General features: G+C 37.9%; 1 long non-coding RNA gene across 1 annotated transcript; it reads left to right on the forward strand.

Moving 5' to 3' along the window:
• Nucleotides 1-814: 814 nt before the first annotated feature.
• On the forward strand, nucleotides 815-8,076 carry LOC131521258 (uncharacterized). Its single transcript, XR_009266250.1, has 3 exons — nucleotides 815-3,465; nucleotides 3,573-5,289; nucleotides 7,754-8,076. It is a non-coding gene; the product is annotated as an uncharacterized LOC131521258 (long non-coding RNA).
• The last annotated feature ends 1,282 nt before the right edge of the window (nucleotides 8,077-9,358 follow it).

Consider the following 9,358-nt stretch of genomic DNA (forward strand, 5'->3'; position numbering starts at 1 on the left):
CTACAAATATATATTAATAATGGAGGGGTGCACAAGAATCAAAAACATTAAAAGAGATTAATTCCCACTTAATCTTAAAATATCTTCACTTATTTGGAATGAATTTTCAAAGACAACAAACTTAACATTTACCATGAGATTAATAAAACGACAATAAACATTAAGATGTGATTGCACTTGACTAACAAGTTGTTAGAAAACACACACACACATAATTATATTTATACAGAGAGGCTGAAGTTACTTGGTAAAAGACCACGATGTCGTTTATATAGCTAACATGGGCTTTTACTATGGTAACGTCAGCCTAAAATATGTTAACATGGCAGGTAAGGACAGCTGACCACATTAATCCTCAAATATTAGCGAATTTTATTTTTTAAAAACAACACTGATACAGCTACATATACTACGTATACATTATTTTATAAATAATGTAAATAAAGTATTTTATTGTCTACCAATTACCAAAAATCGCAGTTCTGTCTCACTATAGTCACTAACTCAATGCATTCCAATTGCCCGCAATGAACTTCCTGGAACTATTGAGGTCTACGTGAACCACGTGATGATCGAGCGTTTTGAACTTCCGTTGTCGCAACTCTGTCTCTCTATGGCTCTGGAGTGGGGGAACTATGATGTCACTTTGTAGGCAAAAACCCGGAAGCGAGTTAGCATTTTAGCACTTCCGGTTCCAACGTCCCAGAGTCAATGGGTTTTTTGAATGGGATTTTGGTTAAATCCCTAAAATAAGGTCCATGGTTCACACAGGCTCAAGATACTTTCATGTTTTATTCTACGACATAAAACACACCAGTTACACCCCACTCGTGATTTTTTTAAGCTGTTATGTTTCTTAAAAAGACGGTTGCTAACAAGTTGCTAAATGGGACTACAGGCGCTGTCGGAGACATTAAACGTCATCACGCCGAACAGTTTATCAATATACAGTATTTTCCAGTTGTAGTATAATTTGTAATTCAATTAATTTTAGGATAACCAATGAATAGTTTACAGCATTTTATATTGTTGTTCGATGTTGTTGTTTTTTTTTTTTTGCTTTGCCCCGAAATGCGACACGTTTTCAGAGGGAAGATGCTTGTTTTATCGCTTTACTGACACGGAGACTCTCCGCACCATAAGGTAAACGCATATTACGATTATTACATGTAAACACCACATTTGCCGGCTTAACGTGGTGAAAGTTAAACTTTAATGATGCATATTGCTTAAAGGCATGTAAAAATTAAATGTTTGCGGCCACATGAAGCGGTTAGAAAACATAGATTGAGGATTTCCTTGAAGCACGGATAAAATAACATTTTGTGTGCCAATCCTAACAAAATGAGAGCTGAAATGTGGTACTTTGTTCACTAAATAAGTTTAAACTTACCATATCCAAAAACTCGCTCACTCTGCTGTTATTTAAATACGCGGGGATACGTTTTTTATTAAAATATTCATATTAATCAAGGATTTATTGACTTTTAATGCACCTTATTTCGAAATGTACAGAAATACGTGCTTTAAATGTCCTTTAGTTATGATTTATTCACTATACTATTTATTACTAATGTCTCATTTCAGTTTTAGTTTGTCTCTAGTTTTGTATTTATTCATGAAACGGTTCCTGTAGCGTGGATTAAAATTCATATACAGAGTAAATCCTTCACTGAACATGTTAAAAATAAGTTTGAAACAGTTCTCGGGAGCGCTGTGGTGATGACGCTGAAGGCGAGCGACCGTGGTGGTGTAGTTCGTTTATAGCCTAAGTTTAGCTTTTCAGTTCTGGCGCTTTTATTTCGGCTTCAAAATTCGTCAAAGATATATTATCTTGTCAAGATATCTTGATGGACAAAACGTGTAAGTTTCATGAACTATGGTTGAACACAGAGCTTATTTTTTGCGATAATCCAAAAGCCTATGGGAAAATCCTATTGGCTTTTTGCCGAAGGAACCAGTTTCATGCTAACCGCCGATCCGCCTACAAAGTGACCTCATAGTTCCCCCACTCTATAGTGGTTGCTTGTGGCAACACAGCACAACTTCCTGTGTTTGCATTCTGAGCAGCGAAGAAGAATTGATTTCCGTTTTGCAGCGTTATGCAAAGCTATGCAAAGCAAAACTAGAGGTCTCGTTTAAGAAAATGGTAACGGATCGGTACATGGGTTCAAGTACTCATCGATACCGATGCCAGAATTTGTTGTGGTATCGGTGGAATTTCCGATACTAGTATCGGAATCGGAAACAACCCTAGATATATTAAAATAGCAAACACTTATTTAATTGTGCAAACTGTGCCATAGTATGGTAAATTGCATAACTACATTATGTTGCTGAAATCATCTTTCTCCATTGACAGCTGTCCAAACTTCTCATGGTTTCTAATTGAGATCTAATTGTCTTCATAGCAACATATGAAGTATAAATAAATAAGAAATTCAAATAATTCCCAAAATTTTTAAAAAGATCAAATTTAATCATAACAATTTTGAAATAATATTTTCCATATAATTTATAAATGGCAACAAAATGTTGTCTTTACAATATTACACTCATTGAGTCTTAAATATAGCTGCCTTTATATGATTGATCCAAATAAATGCTGAAGTCTTCATCTGTCACGCTTTAATAATTGATTTTTTAACAGTAACAATACCAAAAAAAAGGTGCTTCAAAGCTGCTCTTTCAAGATGGAAAACTTGGAAGCAACAAGTCATTGCCTCCTATTATATACTGTAAAGTGTCTAAATAAAAAAAAAGAAATGAATTCATTTTAAAGTATGTTCAAACAGGCCACTTTAATACACATAATCTCCGTTCCTCTATAGCACATTTGTGCAAAGAGCTCTTGTAATTTCCTGAAATAACAAAGTAAAGCATTAAATGTAATTGTATGTGATTTTTTTCATGCTGGGAACATTTTCTCAGTCTAAGTCATTACCTCAATGACCCCCTCATTGATACATGGCAGTTTGCTGGTCGGCATGTGATTTATGAGCCCGTTTTGTCTGATTGCCTCATAAAGGAGTCTTTTTCCCTCTGCCCATCTCAGCAGTGACCAACAATAAAAGAGAGCGGTTGGCAGCTATTAAATAAATATTTATCCACAGGCTCCTCTGCGGCTTTTCCCCCTCCAGCCGTACGTCTCAGTCTGGGATGGAAAGGAGCAAGAAAAGTGAAGTAGGTGCTTTTTAATCAAGAGAGAAAGCAATGAGTGCAGCAGGATGTAACAAATACCCCCGTGCTGTGCTGGGCTGAGGAGGAGGCAAGAGCCATACGGTAATGAAGTGAGACAGGGACATGTATGGACAGGACAAATCACTTGGCTGCTCAGCCACGGTTCCCCTCTCGCTTTATCAAGGGCCAAGCATTCCACGTAATCCCCGCCAATCAATTACCCTTCACAGAGAAAGTCAATCAACCAACCCCTGTCGGCTATTCTTAGCTAGACCTGTACTGAAGGTGAAAGCAGTTCCATTTAAGTTCAATGCCATGTGTGACTGGAGTCAACTGGGGTCCAAAATTGATTAATATTACACTGCGGAATTTTTTGTATTTATGTTTTAAAGGCAACTGCAATGAAGCATCAAGAAAGACATGAGCAGGCCAGCCACCCTGAGACTGATAATTCATGGTAAGAGAACAACTATGGTTTTGAGAGGTTTGTGTCACGAATCTGGTCTGTGGCCTTCCGCCAGATAGCCACCAGAGGTCGCCATTCCATCGAATTGACTCTTGCACTACACTACTGTTGCACATCACCCACGGACTACAATACCCATCATCCATTGCACTGACGACACACACACACACACACACACAGCTGATTGCACTGATTACACAGCTTACGTAAACCATGAACTTCCCTGCACAGATTGCCGAGTATTGTCTAGCGTTTAGCACTCTCCTAGTGTTAGCTACTTACCAAGCCTTTCCATGTTTGTTTTGTGTTTAGTCTCCTGTATGGTTCTGTGTTTATCACTCACCTAGTGATAGCTGCCTTACAGAGCCTAGTTTCCTATCTTAGTTCCAGTCTTAGTCTAGTTTTTCGTATTGCCTTGTTGTCTGTCTCTTGATCTTCTGCCTTAAGCCCAATTTATACTTCTGCGTCGAACCTACGCCATAGCCTACGCAGAGACGCACAGGCCTGCGCCGTACCTGACGTGCACCTCTCCAAAAACAGTGCGTCAATTCTACGCGGACTGCAAGCGCTGTGATTGGTCTGCTAGAACCCCTCCCCCCGTATGCACTTGAGTTTTGTGTGCGTTTATAAGCACTGTTATATAGTTTAATGTTACACCTTCTTTAGAATAAAACAAAGCAAAGAACAAGTGTCTTATCATTTATTACACTACACAGCATTATACATCACTAGTTGTCCACGACAAACAATGTTGATCTGCCGTGGTACACGTCCTTATAGAGATTGTAAGGATGCCATCTTCTCCTGTTCCATTGTTGTCTCCTTTTTGTAGTTTTAAATAATGATTTGATATTTATTTGCCACCGTCACGGCTATGCTTCTCCGACGAGCCGCTTCTTCTTCGGCTTTTGCTGTGGTACTGCGGGTTCACAAGCAACATGCCCGTGGACACTGCAGACTAGCGGTGTGTGTATTGCAGCGGACTACAATGTGTACTGCACGTCGACGCGGACAACGACGCAGAAGTATAAATGAAAACCGACGTACAGCTTACGGCGTAGGTCCGACGCAGAAGTATAAATTGGGTTTTAGTATCTTGGATTAACCCTTTGCCTGCTGTTTCGGACTCTGTTTGCACCTCGCCTGGATTATTGCTCACGTTATCGGATTACCCCTCTTGTCAAGCCCTCTGGATATTGTTCGCCGATCGTCGACCCACGCTTGTCCTAGGATTGCTCCGTGTCTTGCCTATGCCATACCTGTTTGCCATTGTTCGACCCTGTCTGTGCTTATGACCATGTCTCTGTCTAAATAAAGCTTTGTACGTGGATCCGCACGTCTCGTTTGCCCCGTTACAGTTTGTGTATTCTATATGGGCTTTGCCTTTTAAAAGTGTCATTTCTAGGCATTTCTGTCACTAACAAAGTGGATGGCGAGAAAAGGTTGTGGCCACGTTTTGGAGCAGCACCTGGGTTTTGCAGATGGCTATGTATTCTTTGGCTGTTTGTTTTTTTTCCCCATTATGTTTCTGTTGCCTAAAGATTCTTTGTGAGGATGAATCCAGAGGACACAACATAATGCACTGCAAAACGTCCTAAGACAGGAGAAATGGTGAAGTTGCACTGTTCCAGCATTGGAAGACTGTAAGTGTAATACATGCATTGTTTTAGATAAAGAATTTTATATTTTGTAATTATTGTCTGTTTTAATTGAATGCCAGTAGTACCTACAGGTGCTGGTCATATAATTAGAATATCATCAAAAAGTTTATTTATTTCACTAATTCCATTCAAAAAGTGAAACGTGTATATTATATTCATTCATTACACACAGACTGATATATTTCAAATATTTATTTCTTTGAATTTTGATGATTAGAGCTTACAGCTCATGAAAGTCAAAAATCAGTATCTCAAAATATTAGAATATTTACATTTGAGTTTGAATAAATGACCATCCCTACAGTATAAATTCTGGGTATCTCTTGTTCTTTGAAACCACAATAATGGGGAAGACTGCTGACTTGGCAATGATCCAGAAGACGAACATTGACACCCTCCACAAAGAGGGTAAGTCACAGAGGGTCATTATTGAAAGGTGTGGCTGTTTACAGAGTGCTGTATCAAAGCATATTAAATGCAAAGTTGACTGGAAGGAAGAATTTGGGTAGGAAAAGGTGCACAAGCAACAGGGATGACCGCAAGCTTGAGAATACGGTCAAGCAAAGCCGATTCAAACACTTGGGAGAGCTTCACAAGGAGAGAACTGAAGCTGGAGTCAGTGCATCAAGAGTCACCACGCTCAGACGTCTTCAGGAAAAGGGCTACCAAGCCACTTCTGAACCAGAGACAACGTCAGAAGCATCTTACCTGGGCTGTGGAGAAAAGAACTGGACTGTTGCTCAGTGGTCCAAAGTCCTCTTTTCAGATGAAAGTAAATTTTACATTTCATTTGGAAATCAAGGTCCCAGAGTCTGAAGGAAGAGTGGAGGCACATAATCCATGTTGCTTGAAGTCCAGTGTGAAGTTTCCACAGTCAGTGATGATTTGGGCTGCCATGTCATCTGCTGGTGTTGGTCCACTGTGTTTTCTGATGTCCACAGTCAACGCAGCCATCTACCAGGAAATTTTAGAGCACTTCATGCTTCCTTCAGTTGACAAGCTTTATGGAGATGCTGATTTCATTTTCCAGCAGGACTTGGCACCTGCCCACACTGCCAAAGGTACCAAAAGCTGGTTCAATGACCATAGTGTTACTGTGCTTGATTGGCCAGCAAACTCGCCTGACCTTGTCAAGAGGAAGATGAGACACCAGACCCAACAATGCAGATGAGCTGAAGGCCGCTATCAGAGCAACCTGGGCTCTCATAACACCTGAGCAGTGCCACAGACTGATCGACTCCATGCCACGCCGCATTGCTGCAGTAATTCAGGCAAAAGGAGCCCCAACTAAGTATTGAGTGCTGTACATGCTCATACTTTTCATTTTCATACTTTTCAGTTGGCCAAGATTTCTAAAAATCCTTTCTTTGTATTGGTCTTAAGTAATATTCTAATATTTTGAGATACTGATTTTTGACTTTCATGAGCTGTAAGCTCTAATCATCAAAATTAAAAGAAATAAACATTTGAAATATATCAGTCTGTGTGTAATGAATGAATATAATATACAAGTTTCACTTTTTGAATGGAATTAGTGAAATAAATCAACCTTTTGATGATATTCTAATTATATGACCAGCACCTGTATGTAGAGTGAAAATAAAATGAGTTCTATATAAAAAATAATCAAATCTATATTAAAATGAATGAATTACAGTAGTATACTGATGAATTGGATTTTTTTTCAGTAATTTACTGTAAATCAAATACAGTTTGCTACTGTAAATCTTAATAACAGTAACCTGGCAACAGTGTTGCCAGTAAGTTACTGTAAAAACCCTTTGAAATGTCCAACAGTGTAATATTAATCTTAACATTTGCTAAAACATTTTAACAGTGCAACAATCAGTAAAATCAATGTAATATATTTTTGTTCAATAATAATTTTTCTTTTGTATTCTGAGAGAATTTTATGGTACTAATAGTGCAAAAAAATTATAATTTTTTCAAAATTATTTTTCAATTTATGCAGTATTTCAGATGAAAATAGACACTAGGCCTTTACAATCCAATTTTTGAATGCAGATCAACACCTCCTGGTGTGAGCAAAAAAAGAAAAAGAAACATGTAATTTCATGGTGTAACCACTAGTTGCCTGTATAGGACTCTAGGCTTGTGAATTCCCTAGTTGTTTTTAGACATAATTGTTTACTTTTATTAGGTTGTGGATATATATGTATATTTAGGCATTCTCAAAGACTACTTTTTGTCAAGGTTTATATATTTTTTGCATTATTATTTCATGGGTTATTATAGGTTTTTGCATTATTATTACTACAGTCAACCCTGAACACAGAAAGCATTTTGTTACACAAAACATTAAAACTCTATAAAAATGTAACAAAAATAAACAGGAATGCTTTATCAGAGCCTAATGCTTCTGGGTCTGATCTGATTTCAACCTCTTATTTCACTCTTCTAACTCATTTTGGCAATATGGTTATAGCCATACTGTGGCGAGTGGGGCGGGGCCGGTGGAGTTCATGATAATGAGCGACACCTGCGCCACTCGCCGGTCTCGAGTCCCACGGAGGAGCTCCGGAAGGATAAAAGGAGGAGTGACTACAGTGGAAGACGAGAGAGGACCAGGCCTGGACTTTTATTTGTGTTTTTGTGTGCGGCAGTCGTCCGTGAGGGGCTGCTGCTTTACTTTTATGTTTGTTTATTTTATTATTAAAGTGTATGAATGTTCGCCGGTTCCCGCCTCCTCCTTCCCGATCTACGAACTGTGTTACACATACCAATTCATTTGAGTGTGTATAATTGTGTATGTGTGTGTGTGTGTGTGTGTGTGAGTGTGTGTGGATTTATCTGTTTTACACTCTTGATGTTTTAGAGTATAACCCATTCCTTACTGTCCACTTTTTAACTGCATTGTAGTTGAATTATTGATTTTATTTTACATAGTTGCTGTGTTACAGGCATAGCAGTTCATTTTGTGTGTGTGTGCGCGTGTGTGTGTGAGTGGATGTGTTGATTTTGAGCTCTAGATGTTTTAGAGTTTCACTCCTTCATTGCTGTGCAATTATTTTTTTTCTGCATTGTTGGGGATTTGTAGATTGTACACACAAAAATGTTCTGTTTTTTGTTTTTTACGACCACTTAGCTTTTTCGAATCATGCCCTCAATTTTTTGTGTTCACATACCAAGTGCCATAAAAGTCACTGAGTTTCGTACCATTCTGGTGAAGCTACGATTTCAGAATTCAAAATGTAAAATTCTCCGGTCAGAAATTACCGAAGACCGCACAAGGGTTAAGTTAAACAGAGTGCAGGTCTCAGTAATTTTGAAATAAAAACGAAAAACGTGGGTATGATATTAACGTTACCATTCATTACATTACATTACCACCTCTGATAAGTTAACGTAAGTATTCGCTAAACGAATTAAACCGAGTTCCCGAATGTTTTACTTTAGGACACAATACATTTTATATAAATTATATAAACCAGTACTCATGCCATGTTGGCGTTATAACCTAGTTTAGCTCATACTGATCTCTCGGTAGAGGTGTGCGATAGGCTATACATCGTCTGCGATCATATCTTAATTGCTGTTTTAACGATGTAGGGTTTGACATTAAGATTAACATTATATAGCCAAAACCAAACAAAACGGTTTAATCGCAATGACTTGCTTATTAACAGTGACTTGCTGCCTCCTGGCGACTTTAATTTCACATTTAAAGTATCTTCATTTTTAAATAATTCCAAATATCAGTATTCATGTTTAAAATATCAGAACATTATTTATGCAGTTGTAACTGTAGCTTAAATGGTTGATGTCCTGCATTAAACAGTTTGTAAATGTTTCTAAATGCTACTTCAGATGCAGTATGTGTTTCCACTGCATTGCAAAGATGAATTTTGTTGATACTGATTTAATTTGCTTGGTAACAGCACAAATGTCTTATTCTAATTGACAACTAAAATGTAAGAATTTGAATCAAAAGATGATGGACATTTTTAGAAAAATGGCTTTATGAAGGTAAAAATGCCCACAAAAACTCAATTTAAACGTATTGGAAAAGATTAATTTCTATGACTGCTAT

The sequence above is a fragment of the Onychostoma macrolepis genome, chromosome 16 (genome assembly GCF_012432095.1).
Source record: "Onychostoma macrolepis isolate SWU-2019 chromosome 16, ASM1243209v1, whole genome shotgun sequence".
Classification (NCBI taxonomy): domain Eukaryota; kingdom Metazoa; phylum Chordata; class Actinopteri; order Cypriniformes; family Cyprinidae; genus Onychostoma; species Onychostoma macrolepis.